Consider the following 27,710-nt stretch of genomic DNA (forward strand, 5'->3'; position numbering starts at 1 on the left):
TCCCCACCCCCAGCCTCATCCCATATCCAACTCTCCCTTTCATCCTCGCCTCCTTAACCTGACCCAACCTATCCATCTCCTTCCCCACCTATCTGCCCCATCCTTCTCACTGACCAATCTCCACTATCCCTAACTGCATCCACCTATCGCCATCCCACCTACTTTCTCCCAGCCCCACCCCGCTTTCCTCTATTTATTTCTGAACTCCCTTCCCCCTCCCCAGTCCTGACGAAGGGTCTGGGCCTGATATGTTGACTCTCCTGCTCCTCTGATGCTGCCTGACCTGCTGTATTCCTCCAGCTCCACACTGTATTGTCTCCAACTCCAGCATCTGCAGTTCTTGCTATCTCCAAGCAACATTCCAAGTGTGGCCTAACTAAAGTTCTATAAAGCCGCAGCATAACTTGCCTATCCTTATATTCAATGCCCCTTCCAATGAAGGCAAGCATGTCAAAGGCCTTTTTTTCAACTTTATCTACCTGTGCTGCCACTTTCAGTGTTCTATGGACCTCCACACTCAGATCCCACTGTATATCAATAGTCCTAAGGGTTCTGCCATTCACTGTATAATTTCCACTGTTCTTGACCTTCCAAAATGCATCACCTCACACTTGTCCCGATATTTGCCACTTTTCTGCCCATGCCTCCAACTGATTTGTATCCTGCTGTATCCTCTGATAAAGCAGTAATGTTGTGTGTTTTAAAAAAGTATGAAGGTAAATAAGTGCCCAGGTCCTTTGGGATCTATTCCAGAATATTGCGGGTGGCAACAGAACGAATTGCTGGAGCATTGACAGATATCTTTGTATCCTCTTTGGCCACAGGTGAGGTCCCAGAGGACTGAAGAATAGCCAATGCTGTCCCGTTGTTTAAGAAGGGTAACAGAAATAATCCAGGAAATTGCAGGCCTGTGAGCCTCACATTGGTGGAAGGGAAATTATTGGAAAAGATTCTCAGGGTCAAGATCTATACGCATTTAGAAGCAAATGGACTTAGCTACGATAGACAGCATGATTTTGTTGGGGGGGAGGTCGTGCCTCACTAACTTTTTGTGACAGGGGACATCCCTTCAGTAAATGGCAGAAACATCACCCTCCTACAAATTGATGACCATGTAAAAGAGGTACCCAGGATCCATGTTTGAAACAGATATGAGAGCAATTGCACAGGTAAATAAGGAGAATATAGTTATTTAAGATAATCACGCAAAATTGAGTTGTTGCATGTCGAGTGAAGGGATTAATATCAGAACAATATATAATTATCTAATGATTATGTCAGTGTCACATGATGAAGCTGAGAGCACTGGAAGGAAGCAGCAGCTTTGATCTACGACTGAGAGAATATTGCATAGCGCTGTAAATAAGGAGTTCTTGCATGTTATTCCATGGACTCCAGCAGCATGATTTTAGAAGTCAGACGCCTAAAACAGCAAAAAAAACCCCAAAAACACAGCATGAGGACAGGGGATAGGGTATCCCCGATGCCCCAGGGCCCTGGTTGAAATGGGCAGCACTGTACCAATGCTGGGTCAGTCAGGGATTTGCAGAATGTCGTCACAGTGGGTAGCCCTTGTTGCCCAGTGACTCTCCATGCAAAGTATCTGACTTCTCAAATACAGCAGAAACATGAGAGTTCTTAAAGATAAAGGCAATATGGCAGCTCCCCGGGACCCTGGCCCAGATAACCAAGAGATGACAACAGATCCCATGTACATTGATGGAATGGAAGCCTGTCAATTGGATGGACTCAGCCATGTTATGATATGGCCCTCCCAATGCAATGTGTGTACTGTACACCATGCCCTGCCCTGAGGGGTGCCAGCTGTGTTGACGAACTCTCCTGCCCAGCTGCAGTACTGACCATGTCACAGGGAAATGAGATGAAGTGATGATCTGGCACAAATTAAATCTGTCACAGCCCTCTAACATTTGTGAAACACGACTGAGAGATCCCACACAGATCCCCAAAGGATCCTTGCTAGGACCCAGTGGCTTAAAAGTTCAATGCCATTGTCGCCTTGACAACCACTGGGATAGGATGGCCACTCAGTCCTTCAGGACACAAGTCCTGCTCCAGGTATTGGCACAGTTCAGGGACAGTGTCCCAGGATCAAACTCAGCCTGAACTGACCCTGCGCTTCAGGTCAGGGACAGTGTCCAGGGACAGTGCATTCTGCACTAATACTGTGCCTCAGATCAGGGACTGTGTGCCAGACACTGTATTCTGACTGACACTGCACCTCAGCTCGGGGACAGTGTCCCGGGACAGTGCATATTGCACTGACACTACACCTCAGATCAGGGACTGTGTCCCAGGACACTGCATTCTGCACTGACACTGCGCCTCAGATCAGGGACAGTGTCCCGGGACAGTGTATTCTACACTGACACTGCACCTTAGATCAGGGACAGTGTCCCGGGACAGTGCATTCTGCTGATACTGCGCCTCAGTTTGGGAACAGTGTCCCGGGACAGCGCATTCTGCACTGACACTGCACCTCAGATCAGGGACTGTGTCCCAGGACACTGCATTCTGCACTGACACTGCGCCTCAGCTCAGGGACAGTGTCCTGGGACAGTGCATATTGCAATGACACTGCACCTCAGATCAGGGACTGTGTCCCAGGACACTGCATTCTGCACTGACACTGCGCCTCAGCTCAGGGACAGTGTCCCGGGACAGTGCATTCTGCACTGACACTGCGCCTCAGATCAGCGATTGTGTCCCAGGACAGTGCATATTGCACTCACACTGCGCCTCAGATCAGGGACTGTGTCCCAGGATAGAGCATTCTGCACTGACACTGCGCCTCAGTTCAGGGACAGTGTCCCGGGACAGTGCATATTGCACTGACACTGCACCTCAGATCAGGGACTGTGTCCCAGGACCCTGCATTCTGCACTGATACTGCGCCTCAGTTCCGTAACACTGTCCCGGGACAGTGCAGTCTCACTCTCCAACAGTGATGTGCCTCGCTCATCTGGTGGAAATGGCATTGAGGACAGAAGATTCTGTACATCCTGTTCCTCCCGCACATCCCGAGATGCCCTTCAATTGTGAACTCTTCCTGAGTATGACACTTGGCATCTATTGGAGGTTGCTACTGTTCCTGAGTTTGCTGATGTATCTGCTCTTCCTCCATTTCTCTGAGCCTTCATTATATCCCAGCCACAGCAACCAGAAACTTCCCAATGTGGCTGGATTCATTAGTCAGGACCTCAATGAGGCTGTGTGGGAGTCACAGAAACAGGGCAGGTCCTTAGTAATGTCAACCCTGTCAGCATTCACATCACTTACAAATGTCAGCTTAATATACTGTTCCCAAGAATGGGACATGGGGCACTCCGACATGGAGAAGCATGGAATACCCCAACAAAGAACTTGGACATTGAACCTTATTCTGATTAATACAATGCCAGTAAAGAGACAGGAGGAGCTTTGAGGTACTGCATGAGTTCTGGGACATGGCTCTACCAGCCACACATCACTCAAGAAAGGCATCATTGAAGAGAAGAGCATGTTCAAGGTGAGAGGGGATGAGCACCACAGCCCTGTGCCTCCGATGGGATCCCGTATTATCTTTGTACTTGAGCCCCGTAAGTGCCTCTTTTAACATCTCCTCTTCACAGAGATGGCTATCTTTAACTGCAATGACCAATGACATGGTCGAGCTTGCTTTTACTGGTATTTGCACCCCGCACACATATACACTGTATCCATTTCACATCCAAGGTGCTGTGATTGAAAATTACTTCAACCTGTACTCTACAAGTACATTGTTAATGCTACTGCCCCTTGAAAGGCCTCCAGTCCGTCAGAAGTGAGGCCCACATGTCAGGGCAGAAAACCAACACTGACTGTACCCACTCTGGCTGTGGTCACAGCCAATCAACACCAGCAAGAAGCAGTTGAGCCAAATGCCTTTTCCTGTAAAAGCAAAGTCCTGCAGATGCTGGGAATCTGAAACAGAAACAGAAAGAGATGGATAAACTTAGCAGGTCTGGCAGCATCTGTGGAGAGCAAAACAGGATTGCTGCCTCAGGTCCAGTGTGACTGTTGAAAACTGAAGGGGACTTGAAAAGCTTTATGCTGTTGAAGATGGGGAAATGAGTGCAGAGGAGCAAGTGGAACAGATGCAAAGGTACCCCACGGCAAAAGGCAAAAGAGAGTGCAATTGGTAATAGAGAAGTGATAGAGATGAACAATGGGCATTAATGTTGGGTGTTAAAAGCAGAAAATACTTCTATTTGTCTATGAAATATTTCTATGCTGGATATTTTATGCAATCCTAAGTATTGTAAGCTATTCTCGAATATTAATCACATTGCTCATTTTCTCTGTTTTCATGTTTTTCAGAAGTTCCATTACTCTGTATGGTTTATATACATACGTTGTCTGCTTATTGTATGATAATAAGGACACCTTCAAAAATATCATCTGGAATTTGAACACAGGTCCCCAGTAACATTACCTGGAAGTCTGAATTAATAGGTCTAGCAATAATACCACTCGGCCATCTCCTACCCACAACCAGTCATATATTAAATAACTCATTAGAGGAGGCTCCAGAAAAATCTCCGTCTTCAATAATGGGGCAGCCCAGCACATCAGTACAAAAGACAAGGCTGAAGCATTTGCAACCAGCTTCTGCCAGAAGCACCAAGTATATGATCCATTTAAGCCTTCACCTAAGGTCCCCAACATTATAGATACCAATCTTCAATCAATTCAGTTCATTCCACAGGATAGCAAAAGAACTGCTCAAGGGTGTAGCAAAGGCTATGGGACCTGACTCAACTTAAGACTTAAGCGTGCAGGAATTGGCAATAGGTACACCCATATCCCATGAAAGAATAAAAAAGTAACCATGGTTCCTTTATTAGGGTGTTCTCAACCTGTCACCAAATCTTTCCATGGCTTTATTCCTTCCTATCTTTATAATCTCCTTTAGCCTTACAACTTTCCAGGATATTGACACTCCTTAAATGTTGATACCTTGAGCACCCCTGATTTTAACCACTCCATGATTGATCACTGTGCCTTCAGCTCTCAATGCCTTAAATTTTGGAATTCCCTCTGTACATCTCTCTGTCTCTTTACCTCTCATACCTCTTTAAGACACTCTTTATAACTTACCACTTATCAAACTTTTGGCCATTTGCCAGTGCAGCTCCATGTAAAGTTTTGATTTACAACATTCTGTGAAATGCCTTGGAGCATTTTATAATGCTAAAGGCACTTTATAAATGCAAGTTGTCATTATTGTGATTGTAGATGATTCCATTGTGTTTACAATATGAATAGATATTAAATTGAGTCAGTCTTGTCCTGTGGAATATTATGTTTCCTTAAAAGTGTCAACTCATCAACTAACACCATTATTGACCCTCTGCTAGTTTGGAAAAAAACGGCTTTTGGAGTCATGTTCAATTGCCTAGCAAGTGTATAAAATCATGAGGGGCATAGATAGGATGAATGCATACAGTCTTTTTCCAGGGATGGGGAATTGAAAATTGGAGGGCATAGGTTTAAGATGAGAGGGGAAAGATTTAAGAATATGGAATGGGCTGCCAGAGAAAGTGGTTGAGGCCAGCACAATAGCAACATTTTAAAAACATTTGGAAAGGTACATGGATGGGAAGGATTTGGAGGGATATGGACTAAATGTGGGCAATTGGAAGTAACTGAGTGGGCACCATGGTCAGCATGGGCCAGTTTGGGCCGAAGGGCCTGTTTCCATGCTGTATTACTCTATGACTCTATGACTCCACGTCTTTCCACTGCTTCTTTACCAAGCCATGCCAGGAACTTTTATCTGGAACCTAATTCTGCCTAATGAATGGTGAAGACTGACAATTTAGATTGTTTGTATTATACAATCGAGGACTAATATATGTACCAAATGAAATTTCCCAAAGGCAGTTGAAAGACCATAAGACTATAAGAAATAGGAACAGGCCATTCGGCCCTTCGAGCCTGCTCTGCCATTCAATTGGATCATGGTTGACACCCCTCATGTCAACTTTCCTTCCCTTTCCCCATAACCCTTGATTGCCGACTGATCAATAATCTATATATCTCTGGCTTAGATATACACAAGGACTGTACCTCCGCAGCTCTCTGTGACAGGGAGTTCCAAACATTCACAGCTCTCTGACAGAAGAAATTCGTCCTCACCTCAGTCTTAAATTGGTGCCCCTTTATTCTGATACTATGCCCTCTGTTCCTAGACTCTCCCATGGGCATTTACCCTGTCAAGCCCCTTAAGAATCCCATACGTTTCAAAGAGATCACCTCTCATTCTGCAGATGTGGTCTCACCAGCACCTTGTACAGTTGCAGTAAGACTTCCCTACTATTATCCTCCAACCCCCTTGAAATAAGGCCCAACATTTCATTAGCCTTCCTGATTACCTGCTGTCTCTGTGTGCTAGTTTTCTGTGTTTCATGTACAAGTACCCCCAAGTGACTTTGTGTTGCAGCTTTCTGCAGTTCTTCCCACATTTTAGTGGAAGAGGTTAAAATTGGAATTAAAGCAAAATACTGTGGATGCTGGAAATCTGAAACACACACAGAAAATGCTGGAGAAACTTAGTAGGTCTGGAAGCATCTGTGGAGAGTGAAACAGAGTTGATCTGGAGAGTTATATGGGCCCCGAAACATTAACTCTGTTTCTCTCTCCTCAGTTGCTGCCCAGACCTGCTGAGTATCTACAGCATTCTCTGATTTTGTTTCAGGTTAGAACAGGAATGGTAAATTCCTGATTGCTTTCTCTTGGGAGGGGAATTTGGGCAATTTGAAGTTGTCACTTACTTAGCTTCCACTCAGCAGTATGGTTAAAAATCAGTATTTCCATCTCAGAGACAAAGGTGCTCCCACCTGAACCAAGTTAACATTTAGTTTCCACAATGCCGCAACAATGCTCCCAATAAAGTGATTGATATAAAAATGGTCTTCAGCCTAACTCTAAACTAAACCTTAGACAAAAAACCGAAATAACTGCGGATGCTGGAAATCTGAAACAAAAACAGAAAATTCTTGCCACAGATGCTGCCAGACCTACTGAGATTTTCCAGCAATTTCTGTTTTTGTTCCAAAATAAATCTCATGCTTTCAGCGTTACAACATTACAATTGCTCCTTAACATAAACCTAGCTGCACAATGATTGTTGAATTGTTTACAACAGGCATTAACATTCTTTGGAAGAATCAAACTAGAAATCTAACAAAGGGAGTTGAGTAATGCAAGTTCTGAATTTCCCACAATTTTAATCTCTAACGTTAATGGCGAAACTCTTAAACAGCTATGATATCAGCAAGGCAGTCTCTTTCTAACCTCATAGAATTATATCTGCAGATCAATGAACACCAGCACAACATTAGATATGTAAGTCATAAGGGAACCTGCAGTTCATTTACCTACTCTTCAGCCTCATGAATAACAGTGCAATGACAGCCATCCATAAAAAAGATGTGGGGCTAGGGGGTGACAGAGAAGCACACAGAAAAATTATGTTAAAAAAAATGTAAAGGTACTTATCTGATATATTATTGTCTCTTTGATCACAGTATCTGCAGCATTACATTGACATCAAAGAGTTTGATGCAGTTTGAAGATTTTAAGTTATTTTCAAACTGGAAAAGACGTAAAAGCTTGTGTACATCTGATAATTCCGCATAGCAGATACAACACCTGGAGCTACAAATCGCACATAACCAAGAGATAATTCAGTCTCCAACCAGCAGATTATAAAGCTTGTTAAACATAACAAGGACAATGAACTTATTATGTCTCCAAAAAACTGAAATATGGAGACATTGATTCAAATTAGAATGACTTTATAACTTGTACACTTTTCCATTATGGAAGAAAGGCATGTAGCTGGGTTCTCTTCCAGACAAAGAACCCATAGTCACTGGTGTTTTGGTGTAATGCACCCCCAAAAAAATCTCTTAGTGCCAGCTTGTTGGAAGAAAACTTGAAAGCTAGCTCATTTAAATATGGAAGGGAATCATTTTCATTCTATTATCATTTATTTTCTTATAATACTAATTATTCAATCATTCCAAAGTGATTAAGCCAAAAGAGAACTTTCTGTAAGTATTGGAGCTGTTTTATATGGTTACAATGTGATTCATAACTGTGCCTCTCATTAGAGCCAGGCTTGTGGTAAGGATCAAGAAGAAACAGTCACTTTGTTTGTTACTATCACAACTGCACATCACAATGACAGGCAGGTAAATTGTATTTGGTTTAGTATCAGATAACATTCAACTAAGAGGCACTTGCGGCACAGTGGTAGTGTTCCTACCTTTCAGATAGGAGACTTGGATTCAAGTCCCACCTGTTCTAGAGATATGTAATAATATCTCTGAACAGGTGGATTAGAAAATATTGATAACACTGGAGTGAGAGGTAAAAGTGAATTGTTGGAAATTACATTTGATTTAATCTATGTTGCAATACTATGAGATAATTAGATTCTGGTGCCGTGTGTCAAAACAAAGTTGAAAGCAAAAACTGACTTTACTTACTGGAGTACAGTACTTCGAGAGAGAACGTTGCTGTTTAGAGTAGTTACCAAATTTAAAATGAAAAATATACACTCATAATTATTTTGTTTTGAATCTTTAAATTGTTACAAGCAGAATTTATATGTTTCTTTTTAACTGCCAGCGATCGTTATATTGGTATGTGAAAGGTGTGTGTTTTCTTACCCTTAAAATGAATGTCCCAATTAAATAATTCCAGTAGCAATCTTGCTTTGTGGGTTTGAAATAAAGAACATTATTTAATATCACTCACTTGCCCCAGATTTTCAAACATGGTATCTCACTCGCTTGTCTCAGACATCCTCTCATAACTTACAGAAATTAGATACAGATGAAGGTAAAATGATACAGTTGCAGATTATAATAATCTCAGACTCTTTTGTGGCAGGCTTGTATTTTTAAAAAGAAAGTGATGTCTTAAAGTTGAAATGAAAATCTGATAACACAAAGGATTCTCAGTAAACTGCAAGGATTGAATTTCTGAGGTTGATTCTCAGATGAGCTCAAAATTGAAATGAGTTGGAAGGAGTCCTTCTCCCACTTCTAAGGTAGTGTTGTTCATTACTTTGACTACTTGGGTGACTTGAAGCTAGTTCAACACCTTCTGGAGGAATTCTGTCTTGTCTGAAAGCAGCTGCCTCAGCATGGGACTTCCACAAGTTCTAAGTTCTCTTTCCAAACAAAAGGGTGTTGTCTCTTAATTTCAGTCGTCCTGTATTGTCATTTGACTCCTTAAGAGTTGGAGACAGCCAGCGCCTTTGTGATTTAATGATGCATTCAAATCAAAATTACTCCTTTGAATTAGTTTCAGGAAAAGATTGATTCACCATTAGTCTGGAATGTCCGCTCGGTTCTATCTTGAGAGAGGGAAGTGGTTTCAATGCACAACAAAAGTCAGATGATCCTTAGGGGGTCACTGTTTGCAGTTTTTTTGTGTTTGGTTTTTAAAATATAAAACTACTATAAAGTTCAGAACATATCGATACGTGACAAACTGCATAACCATAGGCCTTACGGTTGAGCAGCAAGTCAATTCTCATGCATATTCCAACACAATTCAGAGATTCAAATCAAAGTCCATTTTTAAAAATAGATTTTCAACCATAATCAACTAAAAAAATCTCAATAGACCTAATATTAGGTCTGGCAATTATGTTGTTCATTCCAAGAATAAACAATTGGTGGTGAGAAAATGTAGGCATTACAAGCAGAGTGACAGGTGGCCACATGTTCTTTCTGCTGCAAGTTGTAAATTGTTGTTTGAAATTTTTAAAAATGTCACAGAGTCATACATCTGTACAGCATGGAAACAGACCCTTCAGTCCAACTCGTCCACGCTGACCAGATATCCTAAATTAATCTAGTCCCATTTGCCAGTATTTGACCCATATCCCTCTAAACCCTTCCTATTCATATACCCATCTAGATGCCTTTCAAATGTTATAAATGTACCAGCCTCCACCACTTCCTCTGGCAGCTCATTCTATACAAGCACCACTGTCTGTGTGAAAATGTTGCCCCTTAGGTTCCTTTTAAATCTTTCCCCTCTCACCTTAAACCTATGCCCTCTAGTTTTGGATTCCCCCATCATTCATGGCTTTACAAACCTCTATAAGGTCACCCCTCAGCATCCGACGCTCTGGGGAAAAATAGCCCCAGACTATTCAGCCTCTCTCTATAGCACAAACCCTCCAACCCTGGCAACATCCTTGTAAATGTTTTCTGAACCCTTTCAAGTTTCACAACATCCTTTCTGTAGCAGGGAGACCAGAATTGAACGCAGTATTCCAAAAGTGACCTAACCAATGTCCTGTACAGCCATAAAATGACCTCCTAATTCCGATACTCAATCTACTGACCAATAAAGGCAAGCATACCAAATGCCTTCTTCACTGTCGTGTCTACCTGCGACTTCACTTTCAAGAAACAATGAACCTGCACTCCAAGGTCTCTTTGTTCAACAGCACTCACCAGGACATTACAATTAAGAATATAAGTCCTGCCTTGTTTTGCCTTTCCAAAATGCAGCACCTCACATTTATCTAAATTAAACATCTTCTGCCACTCCTCAGCCCATTGGTCCATCTGATCAAGATCCTGTTGTACTGTGAGGAAACCTTCTTCACTGTCCACTACACCTCCAATTTTGGTGTCATCTGCAAACTTACTAACCATACCTCCTATGCTCACATCCAAATTATTTATATAAACAACAAAACGCAGTGGGCCCAGCACCAATCCTTGTGGCATACTGCTGGTCACAGGTCTCCAGTCTGAAAAGCAACCCTCCACCACCATCCTCTGTCTTCTGCCTTCGAGCCAGTTCTTCTAAATTCCATCTAAATGGCAAGTTCTCCCTGTATTCCATGTGATTGAACCTTTCTAACCAGTCTATCATGAGGAACCTTGTCGAACACGTTACTGAAGTGCATAGAGATCACATCCACTGCTTTGCCTTCATCAATCTTCTTCGTTACTTCTTCCAAAGACCCAATTAAGTTAGTGAGGCAAAATTTCCCATGCACAAAGCCATGGTGACTATCCCTAAACAGTCCTTGCCTTTTCAAATACATGTCAATCCTGTCCCTCAGGATCCCTTCCAACAACTTGCCCACCACTGATGTCAGGCTCACTGGATTATAGTTCCCTAGCGTTTCCTTACTTTTCTTAAATAGTGACACCACATTAGCCAAACTCCAGTCTTCCGGCATCTCACTTGTAGCTATCAATGATACAAATATCTCAGACTTGCTGACCTCAGTAAGGGGCTCAGCAATCCTTAGTTCCCACAGAGTTCTAGGGCACACCTGATCAGGTCCTGGGGATTTATCCACCTTTATGAATTTTAAATCCAGCACCTCCTCCTCTGTAATATGGACATTTTTCAAGATTTTACTTATTTCTCCAAGTTCTCTGTCTTCCATATCCTTCTCCACAGTAAACATTGATGCAAAATACTTGTTTAGTATCTCCCCCATTTCCTGCGGTTCCACACATACACGGCCTTGCTGATTTTTAGGGGCCCTATTCTTCCCTTAGTTACTGTTTTGTCCTTAATGTATTTGTAGAATCCCTTTGGACTCTGCTTAACCCAATTTGTCAAAGCTATCTCATGTCCGCTTTTTGCCCTCCTGATTTCCCTCTTAAGTATACTGCTACTGCCTTTATACTCTTTTAGGGATTCACTCAATAGCTATTGTCTATACCTGACATATGCTTCCTTCTTACTCTTGACCAAAACCTCAATTTCTCTAGTCATCCAACATTCCCTACATTTACTAGCCTTGCCCTCCACCCTAAAAGGAACGTACTGTATCTGGACTCTTTTTATCTCATTTTTGACGGCTGCCCATTTTCCAACCATCCCTTTACCTGCGAAATCTGCCCCCAATCAACTTTTGAAAGTTCTCGGCTAATGCCGGCAAAATTGGCCTGTTTGATTCTTTTCTTTTCCTTGCTGTCTCTTTTGTGACTCTTTCTCAATTCAAAATTTATTTCCTCTGCTTCTTTCTCTATCATTGAATCTCATTGGTTATGGAGAAACACTGTTTCTAATGACATCTACTCAGACTCAAGATATCTCATTTCTGTAACAACCTCATTATAGTTCATAAAAACTGAAAGAACTGCAGATGCTGTCAATCAGGAACAAAAACAAAGTTGCTGGAAAAGCTCAGCAGGTCTGGCAGCATCTGTGGAGGAAAAAACAGAGTTAACGTTTCAGGTCCAATGACCCTTCCTCAGAACTCAGTTCTTCCTCGAGTTCTGAGGAAGGATCACTGGACCTGAAATGTTAACTCTGTTTTTTTCCTTCACAGATGCCACCAGACTTGCTGACCTTTTCCAGCAACTTTGTCATTATAGTTCATACCTCCTACAGGTTATAGCATAGAAACATTTTGAGCTGAATGATTGAGGAAAAGTCTGACAGTGCATGCTGCAAGATGCCAAGCTCCAGCAAGACCTGGGCCAATCGATAAGCATGGGGGAGGACAGTTGTTGAAGTTGTGGATGAGGAATGAGCTACAAGTGTGGATTCAGAAGTCAGAACCCAGAACTTACTCATATTACCGTCCAAAGCTTAACATGTCAGTATTAAAAAAAATGATGCTTTTGTCAAATTCTTGTCACATAAGAACTAGGAGCCGGAGGAGGCCATTCAGTCCCTCAAGCTTGCTCTGCCATTTAATACGATCCTGGTTGATTTCATCTCAACCTCACCTCCACTTTCCTGCCCGTTCTCCATAACCCTTCAACCAATTACTAATTTAAAATCTATCTATCTTCTCCTTAAACTTACTCAGTGTCCCAGCAACCACCATACTCTGGGATAGTGAAAGATTCACAACCTTTTGAGAGAAGTCATCTCTCCTCATCTCTATTTCAAAATTGCTACCCCTCATCCTGAAACTATGCCCTCTTATTCTAGATTGCCCCAGAAGGGGAAACATCTCGTCTACAACTACTTTGTCAATCCCCTTTATCATCTTACATACCTCAGTTAGATCCCCTCTAATTCTCCTAAACTCCAAACAGTAGTGGCCCAAACTGCTCAATCTCTCTTTATAAGACAAACCCCTCATCCCTAGAATCAATCTTGTGAGGCTTTTTACCTGACACATATTACTCCATTTAAATTTAACATGTTTTGAAAAAATAGTCTAGAACGTTCACAAAATAATAGTTTAATTTCTGGTTTCAGGAACTTCTGTTGATTGCCCTCAGAGATCTGGGAGAAATCTTATAAAACATATTAAGGGACAGTAGGGTGAGGTGAGGATGCAGTGTGCACCAGGATGGTTGTAGCCATGTTCTTGTTGTTTGGTTACATCCTACAGAAGCCACAAATAAATTCATTCCAAGAACAGACAAATTATATTTTGTCAGTACAGTAGAGATAATGAAATCTACAAAGTGCCAATTTCATACTTCCTTATATCATATGAAGCTGTTGTCAGGCTGGAGGCTGCAATGAGCTAATGTCACTCAGAGGCTATTACAGCAAGAGTTTCACTGGCTTTATGACTCTAAATCAAAGGAAATGTCACACTAGAGACTCAGTGTGGGATTGACATCAATTCTGAATGTATAAGCGTCACTTAGAAATTTAGTATAACCTAGCAAGCAGCTTAATAAGTTGACTCAGCCTTTAAAAAAAGCTGGCAACTCAAAAATAGCCCTGAATACATCTCACATGACCCACGTGCTCATTAAGCTGAACTGAAAATGCAGTGAGGCACAGAGATATCATAATTTAAACTAAAATTATACCCAGCACTTGTGCATTTTTGTCGGGAGAAGGGTGAAGCAAAATAGACAAAAGAATTATTTTTCAGTGGGAATCTAAATGCAAGCTAATGTCTATTTGTTTGATGGAGACTAACTTACAATGGTAAGAATTATTGAAAGGAACAGTGAGCACTCGAAGCATGAGATTTATTTTCAGTGGGCACATTCTTCCTCAAAGATTATGATTTTTGACATCTTGACAGTCGCATTTTTTGAAGCTTTGGAGTCTGATCTCATTCTGCCTTACAAACTAAAAATAATTTATCATGGCTCTTTGTTCAAGAAATTAAAACCTAACCCTAATTTCATGCTCACTTTCTTTATAGTTCTGAATTTTCCTCAGCTTCAAATGTTTCTCAGCTCTTCCCTATTCAAAGATGGAATAGTCTCTGATTAAATATTTCTTGTGACAAAGCAATCCACATTCCAACAACTCTGCATAAATGAATTACTGAGAACCTACATTCAAACTGTCCTAGCACTAATTTTAAATTATCACCCATTGCCAGCCCTGATACTGACCTCTCAGAGGAAGTGGTGCTTTGCTGATCACCTGTTTAAGAGCTATCTGCTTTCCTAAGATTCTTTTAAATCTCCTGTCCTTCTCTATTGCAATGGAAACAACCTACTGTTAATAATAACAGCTATAAATAGTACTGCTAGTATCATCTTGAAAAATTGACATTGGATAGGGAGGTGGTGGCCTAACGGTATTGTCACTAGGCTATTTAATGCAGAGATCCTGGTGAAGCTCTGTGGGTCTGGGTTCAAATCCTTCCACAGCCGATAGTGGAACTTAAATCCAATAAAAATCTGGGATATAATAAAGCCATTGTCAGGAGAAGCCCATCCAGTTCACAAATGCCCTTCAGGAAAGGAAATTACCTTACCTAGCCTGTCCTACACATGATCGCAGACCCACAGCAATGGCCTCTGGGCAATTAGGGACAAGCCATAAATGCTGGCCTAGCCAACAATATCCACATGCCATGAATTAATTTTAAAGATAAGGCTTCCATAAGTTTAATGTCCTTTCAAAAACATATAGAACTGCAGACACTACTTTACTATTGCTTTAATCACCAAGAGAAGGTCATTCAGCCCCTAGAGCCTGCTGTGCCATTTAATATGATCATGGTTGATCTCATCTCGGCCTCAATTCACTTTTCTGCCCACATTCCATAACTCTTCAGTCCATTACTTATTAAAAATCTGTCTATCTCCTCCATAAATTTACTGAATGTCCCAGCATCCACCGCACTGTGGGGGTGTGAATTCCACAAATTCATAATCCTTTGAGAAAAGTAATTTCTACTCAGCTCTGCTTTAAAATTGTTACCCCTTACCCTAAAACCATGATCTTTCATTCTAGATTGCCCCATAAGGGGAAACATCCTTTCTACGTCTACTGTTTCAATCCCCCGTTACCATTTTATATACCACAATTAAATTTCCTTTCATTCTTCTAAACTTCAGAGAGTTCTAAGCTGGCTCCTCTTGTATTCTATGTCACTATTTATTAAACTGTAAATTCTACTGACACATTATGGCATTATATTGCAATTGTGTCACATACCATAGGCTTGAAGGGAAAGGATTTATTTGGAACCCTGGTTCCCAATGCTTATCGTTACTGGAGATTTTCTCAAGCCATTCCTTGGTCAAATGTTTCACGAAAGATGATTGGCTAACTAACAAACGACAGACAGTTGGAATTAGGAGGGCTTTTTTCAGGATGACAACCTGTAAATATTGGAGTGTCACAGGAATTTGTGCTGGGCCAACAATTATTCACAAAAATTATGAATGTCTTGGATGAGGAAAGTGAATGTTCTATAGCCAATTTATGGATGACGCAAAAATGTGGAAAGTCTGGTGGTGAAGATGACACAAAATGTCTGCAGAGGGACAAAGAGAGGTTAAGCAAATGGACAAAAACTTGACACCTGGAATATAATATTGGGAAAAGTGTGGTTATGTGCTGTGGCAGGAAGAATAGAGGAGCTGAATATTACTTAATTAGAGAAAGATCGCAAAAAGCTACAGAATAGAGGGAAGACATTGGTGTATTCGTAATGTTGCAGGACTAGAAATTTAGGACCAGTAGGGAAATTTGATGGGCTGAAGGACTTTTTCCGATGCTGAACTGTTCTATGTTCTGTGAAAATAGGCATTAAAGCTGTTAGTGCTGGTGGAGGTCGTCAAAAGATGATGAGGTGAGTGAGTGAAGAGGCAGCACAGAGGCCATGCAGTGTTAATGGGATGTTGAAGTGAAATGAGAGTGAGTGAGAGAAGATGTTGCAAGTAATATTGAGACTGGCAGAGCATGAGACTTGATGGGAGGTGGGTGCAGTAGTATACATAGGATATGAGGATGCAAAAAGATGAGTTTGGCACTTACCTTGGCACAGTGGAGAGGTTGTTGATGTTTTTGTGGCACTGCTGGCTGTTCCTTTGCACCATAGAGATAGCATTGACCCAGCTGGTGATCTCAGACCAGGCTCCAAGAGTCTGGTAGTGCAGCCTTCTCTGGCAGTCTCGCAGCAAGAGGACTCTTCTCCTTTGCACGCCCTCTCAACCTGGACCTCCAGGTCCCTGTCAGAGAATCATAGTGACACCTTCCCCTTCTCCAACACCTTCTGTAAATGTCCTAAACTGAGCCGGGCAGCTTCAAAATGCCAGCGTTAGGTCTGTGTGCACAACAGTCTTTTAAAGATGACACAGGTGCCAAGGATGCTGGTCATTGGTGGATATCCGGTGAATGACACGTTGTTACGGGAACAGCACATGATAAGATGGGGCTAGAATCAAATGTGAAGCATGTCATGGGGTGGGATTGGTAGTTAATGATTCCTGTTTGGCAAAATACAGACGCCTCAGTCTAAGAATCTGTCCAAAAATACTCAATGCTTCTCGCACTTAACCAATAAAACCCGAGATTCAGCCCATAATTTAGATTTTCGTGGACTTGTGTAAGCACTAGCATTAAATGTTGAGAATTGTTTTAAACAAAATTGATCTTGTAACGTTGCCTCTTGGTCTCAGTGTTCATATCATGCTGCTAAATGTTTTAAATCCCAATATTCATAAAATAATTTAAACATTTGATTTATGAAAATTGACTAATTAATTCTCTTGTAGAAAGTAGGAACCAAAAAAAGTTACATGTAAGTGCTTTTGAGGCATTTAGTGACAAGCAGCTGATAACCATATTCTGTTGAAGTATCCTCCGACTCATTCCTTTTCATCTAGGAACTATTTCACACCCTATGGCTCCTGATGCTCTTGATTTGCCCAACTTAAATTATTTTTTAATAAGGTCATTGCCAGGTTCTTTGTAGCCATAACTACTTATTTCTCAATGCCAGTACTCTCCCACATCACCAACATGATGCTAAAGAACATTAATGCTGAAAATATCTTATAAGGTGGGAAAGGAGAAGTATGAACATATTAGAGACAGCAGTAAATCTGCTCCTTACAGGCAGCAAACACCAGTGCAATCACACTTATATTTCACAAGTGCACGTCACTGAAGTATTCTCCATTTGGTTGCAAATAGATGCCATTAACAATAACTGTAGTATCAAAAGTTCCCCAAGAGTCAAACTTCCAGCTGTTTTCTCATATTTTTGAACAATTATAAACATACATTACGCTGCAATGTATGAGTTTGCAGGTCTCAGAGGACATAAGGAGGGGATTGAAGTACCACTGCAATATTGTGAGTCTAGCAAAAGCTAGCCATTGTGGGATTGAAGAAATGCTGCATTGTTGGAGGTTTGATCTTACAGGCAAGCATGTTAATGCGACACCAAATTCAGATTTTATTTCTATGAAGAACAGGAGGGAATTTCTTCCTCAACTATAATCAATAATGGCAGATTAAGTAAAAACTGCAGTGTCTGAGACAATGCTAATCACAGTTAACTAACGCATTTCCCTATATAACAAAAGGGATTTCAATGCTTGTGAAGTGCTTTGAGACATCTAATTTTATGATTTTGTTTCTTTCTTCCTTTTTGGCATAATACTGTGTAATTTATGACTTGAGTTTCTCAAGGTACCTACATGTCTTGTACAGAAGCTCAGCAAGCTGGTGTTTTCTGTGAATTAAAACAAGAGCTTGTGTGGATGATAATCTGTTGTTGTATGGCTAAACAATCAACAGGTCACAGAATTGTTACAGTGCGGAAGGAGGCTATTCAACCACTCGTGTCTAGACTGACTCGCTAAATGAGCATCACTACCAGTGCCAATCTGCTTCTTTCTCCCCTGCCCCTTGCACATTATTTTTAACCAAATACTCATCCAATGCCTTCTTGAATGCCACAACTACATTTCCAGTCAGTGCATTCCAAATCCTAACTAAAGGTAAAGCTGCCATTAGCCCACTCTCATTAGACAGAGATGACTGCTTGTGGTTTAACCTGAGGGTCACCACACCTCAGGCAAGGGGAGAGGTTGAGAAGAAGAGTCCTTCACGGTGACCTTAGCTGGTGCGGGGATTGAACCCACACTGCCCAGTCATGATATGTGAAAATCTTGATCCAATCAGCCTTCTTTTCTCCGAGGAGAATGGTCCCAACTCCTTCAATGTATTTTTATCACTGAAGTTCCTCGTCTCTGGAACCATTCTTGTAAACCACTTCTGCACTCTCTCTAATGTGTTCACATCCTTTTTTTAAGACTTTAAGATCAATTTACACTTTTTTAAAAAGACAACAAATGTTCTCCCAAGGGAGTAAACTCGCATTAATTCAGAATCCTGCAGGCATCTTACCAACATGGTAGTGTGTTGCTTCTGCGTCTTTAGTAACTAATTGGAATCTCAATGGTTGTAAAACTCTTACAAATGCAGTTTCTTCAAAAAAAGTTAGTCTCTGGAACTTTATTTGAAAAATAGGCAAGGAAAATCTATATAATACACAAAAGTAGGTGTTTAACAAGTGCTGCCTATATTAGATCCAACTCAATTAGATTATGTTACCAATCAATAACCCAGTAACATGGTTTCTTACACCTGAATGCATATCTGTCTACTATCATTATTGATTGAACAAAAGGGTGATTTTTCTGCCATCCTACCTGTCACACCTTTTATAGTGTTAAATGTAATTAATGATATTAAGAAATGTAATTCAGAGTCTTTCTATTTACATATAAACTAGAGATGATGGCAGCTGTGATTCAGGCAATTTTACGTATGAAACCTATGCTGATGTAACCCAAGTTTAAGTAGCTATGACGCTTGTCATTAATGCAACAAAGAAATCATCATTCAAGTCAGTATATTTAATGATGGCTCCATTGAGTTACGCCGTAAAGTGAGTAGCCCAATATCAGAGATCAGCAGCAATGTATGGCTCTGTTTGATTTTAATGTGATATAGCAGAGAGATGCATTGAACATTTATGAGCTGCAGCAAGCTGGGACAGGAGATAAATATGGTCTCATACCATTGAGTGAAGCAGCCTGCAGGATCATATCTGATTTGTCAGACAGGTGTCTCTTTCACAACCTGAGCCTGGAGCATGATTGATTTGCTCCAGTTTCTCAATGAAAAGGTCCCGAAGTAAAACAATTTTTGAGGCCTTATTATTGTATTGTCCACACTGGTAGTGCACATTTTCCTCATGTGCTGCCTCCCATGTTGACATGCTGTGAGTCTTTTCTTTGATTCATTTCTGGGATGTGGGCATTGCTGGCTGGGCCAGCATTTATTGCCCATCCCTAGTTGCCCTTGAGAAGGTGGTGGTGAGCTGCCTTCTTGAACCGCTGCAGTCCTCCTGTTGTGGGTTGACCCACAATGCCATGAAGGATGTAATGCCAGGATTTTGACCCAGTGACAGTGAAGGAACGACGATATATTTTCAAGTCAGGATGGTATAGAACATAGAACATAGAACATTACAGCACAGTACAGGTCCTTCGGCCCTCGATGTTGCGCTGACCTGTGAAACCAATCTGAAGCCCATCTAACCTGCACTATTCCATTATCATCTATATGTTTATCCAATGACCATTTAAATGCCCTTAAAGTTGGCGAGTCTACTACTGTTGTAGGCAGGGCATTCCACGCCCTTACTACTCTCTGAGTAAAGAACCTACCTACCTACCTTTGGTAAGTGGCTTGGAGGAGGTCTTGAAGGTGGTGGTGTTCCCACATATCTGCTGCCTTGTCCTTCTAGATGGAAGTGGAAGATGCTGTCTGAAGATCTTTGGTGAATTTCTGCAGTGCATCTTGTAGATAGTACACACTGCTGTTACTGAGCATCGGTGGTGGAGGGAGTGGATGCTTGCAGATGAAGTGCCAATCAAGCGGGCTGCTTTGTCCTGGATGGTGTCAAGCTTCTTGAGCGTTGTTGGGGCTGCACTCATCCAGGCAAGTGGGGAGTATTCCATCACACTCCTGACTTGTGCCTTCTTCAGTGGTCCCCAGCATTATAGATACCAGCCAATTCAATTTACTCCACGTGATATCAAGAAATGATTGGAGACACTGGATACTGCAAAGGCTATGGGTCCTGACAACATTCCGGCAATAGTACTGAAGACCTGTGCTCCAGAACCTGTCGCTACCCTAGCCAAGCTGTTCCAGTACAGTTATAACACTGGTACCTACCTGACAATGTAGAAAATTGCCCAAGTATGTCCGGTACATAAAAAGCAGGACAAATCCAACCCAGCCAATTACCGCCCCATCAGCCTACTCTCAAACATGTGGTGCACAGGCTTTGAGGAGTCAGGAGGTGAATTACTCACCGCAGTATTCCTAGACTCTGACCTGCTGTTGTAACCTCTGTGTTTATGTGGCGAGTTCAGTTGAGTTTCTTGTCAATGATAACCCCCAGAATGTTGATGGTGGGGGAATTCAGTGATGGTACCACCAATGAATGCCAAGGGGTGGTGGTTAGATTGTCTCTTATTCGTTATGGTCATAGCCTGGCATTCGTGTGGCGCAAATGTTACTTGCCAGTTGTCAGCCCAAGCCTGGATATTGTCCAGATCTTGTTACATGGGAACATGGCTTGCTTCAGTATGTGAGGAGTCGCAAATGATGCTGAACATTGTGCAATCATCGGTGAACATCCCCACTTCTGACTTTATGATGGAGGGAAGGTCATTGATGAAGCAGCTGAAGATGTTTGGGCCTTGGACACTACCCTGAGGAACTCCTGCAGAGATGTCCTGGAGCTGAGATGATTGACCTTCAACAACCACGACTGTCTTCCTATATGTCAGGTGTGACTCCAACCACCAGAGAGTCTGCTCCCAATACCCATTGATTCTAGTTTTGCTAAGGCTGCTTGATGCCACACTTGGGTCAAACGCAGCGTTGATGTCAAGGACTGTCACTCTCACCTCACCTCTGGAATTCAGCTCCTTTGTCTATGTTTGAACCAAGGCTGTAATGAGATCAGGAGCTGAGTGGCTCTGATGGAACCCAAACTGGGAGTCACTGAGCAGGTTATTGCTGAACAAGTGCTGCTTGATAGCACTGTTACTGACACCTTCCATCACTTGATTGATGTTTGAGAGTAGGCTGATGGGGTGGTAATTGGCTGGGTTGGATTTGTCCTGCTTTTTATGTACCGGACATACTTGGGCAATTTTCTACATTGTCAGGTAGGTACCAGTGTTATAACTGTACTGGAACAGCTTGGCCAGGGGAGCGACAGGTTCTGGAGCACAGGTCTTCAGTACTATTGCCGGAATGTTGTCAGGACCCATAGCCTTTGCAGTATCCAGTGTCTCCAATCATTTCTTGATATCACGTGGAGTAAATCGAATTGGCTGGTATCTATAATGCTGGGGACCACTGAAGAAGGCCAAGATGCATCATCTACTCAACTCTTCTGGCTGAAGATTGCTGCGAAAGCTTCAGCTTTATCTTTTGCACTGATGTGCTGGGCTCTTCCATCATTGAGGATGGGGCTATTTATGGAGGCTCCTCCTCCAGTGAGCTATTCAATTGTCCACCACCATTCACAACTGGATGGGGCAGGACTGCAGAGCTTAGATCTGATCCGTTGGTTGGGGATTGCTTAGCTCTGTCTATCACTTGCTACTTTCGCTGTTTAGAATACAAGTAGTCCTGTTTGGTGGCTTCAGGAGGTTGACATCTAATCTTCAGGTATGCGCAGTGCTGCTCCTGGCATGCCCTCCTGTAACTCTCCATTGAACCAGGGTTGATCCCCTGGCTTGATGATAATGGTTGAGTGGGGGATATGCTGGGCCATGAGGTTACAGATTGTGCTGGAGTACAATTCTGCTGCTGTTGATGCCCACAGCGCCTCATGGATGCCCAGTCTTGAGTTGCTATATCTGTACGACGTCTGTCCCATTTAGCACGGTGATAGTGCCACACAACACAATGGAAGTTATTCTCAATGTGAAGGCGGGACTTTGTCTCCACAAGGACTATGCAGTGGTCACTCTTACCGATACTGTCATGGACAGATGCAACTGCAGCTGGCAGATTAGTAACGATGAGGTCAGGTATGTTTTTCCCTCTTGTTGGTTCTCCTCACCACCTGCCACAGACCCAGTCTAGCAGCTATGTCCTTTAGGACCCAACCAGCTCGATCAGTAGTACTGCTGCCAAGCAACTCTTGGTGGTGGGCATTGAAATCCCCCACCCAGAGTATATTTTATGCCCTTTCCATTTTCAGTGCTTCCTCCAAGTGTTGTTCAACATTGAGGAGTACTGATTCATCAGCTGAGGGAGGACAGTATGTGATAATCAGCAGGAGGTTTCCTTGCCCATGTTTAACTGAAGCCATGAGACCTCATAGGGTCTGGAGTCACTGCTGAGGACTCCCAGCGCAATTCCCTCCTGACTGTATCCCACTGTGCCACCACCTCTGCTGGGTCTGTCCTGCCAATGGGACAGGACATATCCAGGGATGGTGATGGTGGTGTCTGGGACATTGTCTGTAAAGTATGATTCTGTGAGTATGACTGTGTCAGGCTATTGCTAGACTAGTCTCTGAGACAGCTCTCCCAATTTTGGCCCTAGCCCCTAGATATTAGTGAGGAGGACTTTGCATGGTCGACAGGGCTGTTTCTGCTGTTGTCTTTTCTGGTGCCTAAGTTGATGCCAGGTGATCCATCTGGTTTCATTTCTTTGAGACTTTGTAGCAATTGGTACAACTGAATGGCTTGCTAGGCCATTTAAGAGGGCAACTGAGAGTCAACTACATTGCTGTGAGTCTGGAATCACATGTAGACCAGACCAGATGAGGTGACAGATTTCCTTCCCTGAAGGACATTAGTGAACCAGGCCAGTTTTTCCAACAATCTACAATGATTTAGTGGATGATCAGTAGATTTTTAATTCCAGATTTTTTTTGTATTGAATTCAAATTCCGCCATCTGCCGTGACAGGATTTCAACCCAAGTCCTCAGAACATTAATAGTTTCTGGATTAATAGTCTAATGTTAATACCACCAGGCCATTGCCTACCCCAATATCTATCAAGTGTCAAGAAGGTGTGAAACACACATTGGGTCTCCGTTCCCGATAACACAAGGCTCTGGAATCTAAAATGCACTTCGGGGATCTGGACCACTGGCCCCTCAGACCCACTTGATCCACTTGATTTGCTTTACAGAAAGCAAGTAATCATGTTGCAAGGCAGTGACTATTTTAATGGACACAGGTATTACAATGTCAATGGCTCAGTACAGGTGCAGGTTCCTAAGTCAGCTCAAGGTAACATTGACTGGCCAATGCGGGAAATTCCCAGGTACTGCCTGGGATTGCCCTTACTCCCATTTGAATCATCCTGGAACATCAGGGTGTGGGATTAGGGGTGTTGAACTGCCACTTGGACCCTCTTATTATCCACTGTAACATTGAATTATGGTGTTGGGGTGCCTACCTCTTGTGCTTTAGGGTTTTCTGCCAACAATTGAGCAGAAACAAGAAGTGGCTGTTGTCTTGAACATGATATAGTTTATTGCATGATAGCAATCATACACATGTTGCATTAGTTAGACAGACGTTGGGTCAAAACTTCCCCTACAGTGTGCAACATAAGCAAAAGCAAGATAGGTAGAAAAACACAGAGAGAATGAAAAAATCTGAATTGCTATGTCGAGAATATGTTATGCAATTTCCTCCTCAAGCCTTAAACAGTGACTTCAGAATTTTATTCCAAGACATAAGATGTAGCAGCAGAAATAGGCCATTCAGTCTATTGAGAATGTTACACTATTCAATGAGATCATGGCTCAACTCAATTCCATTTCCCCATCTATTCCCCTCATCCTCTATTCCCTCTGTCTGTCCCAGTGTTGAACATACTTAATGACCCAGCCTCAATAGCCCATTACAGAAAAGAATTCCACAGATTCTCTATCCACTGAAGAAAGAAACTTTTCTTCATCTCTGTTTTAAATTTGTGACCCTTTATTCTGAGATTATGTCCTCTGGTCCTCGACTCTACCACAGGGGAAATTACCTTTCCACATCTAACCTGCCAACTCCGCTAAACATCTTGTATGTTTCAATAAGGTCTCATAATTCTAATCTCCAATAAGTACAAGTACAATCTACACAACCTCTCCTCATAAAAGTCCCTCCATACCTGCTATCAACTGAGTGAACTTTCTCTGGACTGCCTCCATGCCAGAATATCTTTCCTCAAATAAAGAATCCAAATCTGTTCACAATATTCCAGCTGTTCTGATTAGTGTCTTTTATAGTTTTAGCAAAGCCAACCTTCTTTTATACTCCATTCCCTTTGAAATAAAGGCTAACATTCTATTTGCCTTCCTAATTGCTTAAAGGATATCCTTTTGTGATTCATGGATAAGAACTCCCAAATCCCTCTGTTCTGTAGCTTTCTGTAGTCTTTCTCCATTTAAATAATATTCAGTTCCTCTATTCCTTCCAAAATGCATCATTTCACATTTTCACATTTCATCCTCACTTCTTGCCTTTCCACCTATTTTGTGATATCCGCAAACCTGGCTATTGAACATTCACTTTCCTCATTGAAGTCATTAATATATATCATAAATAACTGTTGCCCCAGCACTGATCCTTGTGGCACTCCACTAGTTACAGATCGCCATCCTGAAAATGGCGCCGTTATTCTAACTCTCCATCTTCTATAATTTAGCAATTCTCTATCCACACTATTGTACCTCTCACAATTCCACAGGCTGTTATCTTATTAAGTTGCCGAATATATTACCTTTATCAACATCTTCTGGAAATCCAACTATATTACATTCACTACTTCCCCATTATCTATCCTGCTTATTAACTCCTTGAAGAATTCTAATAAATTTGTCAGGCATAATTTCCCTTTCATGCAGCCATGCTGCCTCTGCTTGATAATATTATGCATTTCTAAGTAATCTGTTATTACGTCCTTTATAGTAGACACTAACATTTTCCCAATAACAGATGTTGAAATAACTGACCTATAGTTACCTGGTTTTTGTCATCTTCCCTTTTTAATTAAAGGTGTTACAATAAAAACCGAAAGATCTCCGGATGCTGTAAATCAGGAAAAAAAAAGTTGCTGGAAAAGCTCAGCAGGTCTGGCAGCATCTGTGAAGAAAAATCAGAGTTAACGTTTTGGGTCTGGTGATCCTTCCTCAGAATGGCCTCCAGTTCTGAGGAAGGGTCACCGGACCCGAAACATTAAGTCTGATTTTTCTTCACAGATGCTGCCAGACCTACTGAGCTTTTCCAATAATCTTTTTTTCCCCGTGTTATATTTACAGTTTTCTAATCCTCTGGTACTTTACCAGAATCTAAGGATTCCTGGAAGATTACTCCCAATGCACCCTCTATCTCTGTAGCTGCTTCCTTTAATATCCTGGGATGCACCCCATCAGTTTCTATTGAATGATGACTGCCTTATTTCAACGAATTGGCATCTTATTAAGATCCCATATCCAATTCTCCTCTCCTTCCTGGAAAAACTAGAGGATACAAATTCTCATCATGTAAATCGGAGTGGATAACTAGAAGCTGCATCTCACTGAATCCTTATCCAGTCCACCATCCACCTGCTTCTCTACACTAACATCCCAGCCTGCTCCATCACAACCAATCAAAGGCACCTATGATATACATGCTTCCATCAGCTGTTTTGCATGGATACACACACAGATACAGACACATACACAATCATACACAGACAGACACATACACACGCATACAGGCACACACACTCAGACACAAGTGCACAGACCCACACACATGCACACAGATGCATACACATGCACACAGACACAAACACAACACACATACAGACATGCATACACACACATGCTGACATACACACACAAACACACACAACACATCATCAACACCAAAGCCATCTTCGCTTTCTTAGCCTTCACCTACTTCATACTCTACATACTTTACATTGCTTCTGTATATTTTACATTGCTTTTTAGTACATATGATGTTTAGTGCTCAGTTACAGGATGCCAGTCTCTGCCTTGCACTGCCTTTTAGCAGAGACAGATGGAGAGAGGCAGGCAGCTTGTGATGGTGGGGTGAACAGGAAAGGGTATGGACATGGTGGATGCTCGTGATGACAAAACTGTCGACAGTCATCCCTTCACTAAAATGGAGATCAGCTTCAGGAGTCAACACATGCACAGAGTAACAGTGTTAGTGAGTCTGTGCAGGTTGTGCTGTTGAACCTCTTCCTAGACTCCGATTGACAAGAGAACTATTGAACAAAATAAAACTTGCACACTTATGCAGATAGTCTCACTGTAAATACCTGGTGAAAAAATTTGCACCCTTTTGAATGAATTACACCTGTCTTTGCTAACAGAATGCTAATTTTACAATTATTGCCAAACATAGGCTCTGAAAATTTATTTTATATTTGTCGAATGTCAAATTTCTCGACCATGATCAAATAAGTTTGCATTTTTTAAACAAATATATTTTTCAGAACTATTTTATCTTTAATTTAATGCATCTCTTAATCAAAAACAATCATGTTTTTCAATATCTGAAAACATAAATTAAAAGTGAACAATAGTATCTGCTTTTAACTTCCTGATGTACTATATAATTGGCTATTCATCTGCTAACTGGTATTACTGAAGCTGCATACTAAAACACCTGTTAACTTGACAGCTGATGCAAAAAGCTGTCCGAAAAGGAGGGGAGAAAACATATCTCAGACATCATTGGATCCTCGCAGGTAGCTTTTTTCATAGTTAGCTATGCCCTGCTTGCCCTCTTACTGAATGCAAAATCCAGGCCACCATGGTCATCATGAATTACCGCTTTCGAGTCTCTGATATTTGCCTTTGTGCACTTACAAACAGATTTATACAGGAACAACCAGGAAAAGGCAGCAAATTACTGGGCAGCATATGAGAAAACTATTAATTATGTCATTCCTTATTACTGAAAGTTACACAGCAGCCTGAGGCAAAAGACAAATGATTTCATGATTCACGTAACTTTATACAGAACTGATGTGAATGCTGAGCCAGGGGCTCAGGTGTGGCTGATATCCATTGAGCAAACCTTCAATAAGATCAAAGCACTCCTGCCCATGAGGTGATACTGCCATGAGGTACCTGACTTCATTTATGACGTCTTCCCTTTGTGCAGCCTACTTGCCAAATGTAATTATTTTACAGCTAAGATGAGGAACACTAATGGGTGGAATTTAATGGAACCCACTAGAAAAGAGAGACCATGCATCTGGCCACCAAGGGCGAGAAAGCTGTCCTACGTTTAGTGAGTGGCAGAAAGAGCTTGTTGTGGGAATTCTGCCCGCTAGCAACAGGATCAAGGAAATCAGGTTTGTTAATGTGAAACAAAAACAAAGTTGCTGGAAAAGCTCAGCAGGTCTGGCAGCATCT

General features: G+C 41.8%; 1 protein-coding gene across 1 annotated transcript in view; it reads left to right on the forward strand.

The window, feature by feature from the left end:
* LOC109918187 (collagen alpha-1(IV) chain-like) overlaps positions 1–27,710 on the forward strand; it is a 197,314-nt gene that overhangs the window by 39,557 nt on the left and 130,047 nt on the right. The window lies entirely within an intron of this gene.

This window comes from Rhincodon typus, chromosome 13 (assembly GCF_021869965.1).
Source record: "Rhincodon typus isolate 14 chromosome 13, sRhiTyp1.1, whole genome shotgun sequence".
Classification (NCBI taxonomy): Eukaryota; Metazoa; Chordata; class Chondrichthyes; order Orectolobiformes; family Rhincodontidae; genus Rhincodon; species Rhincodon typus.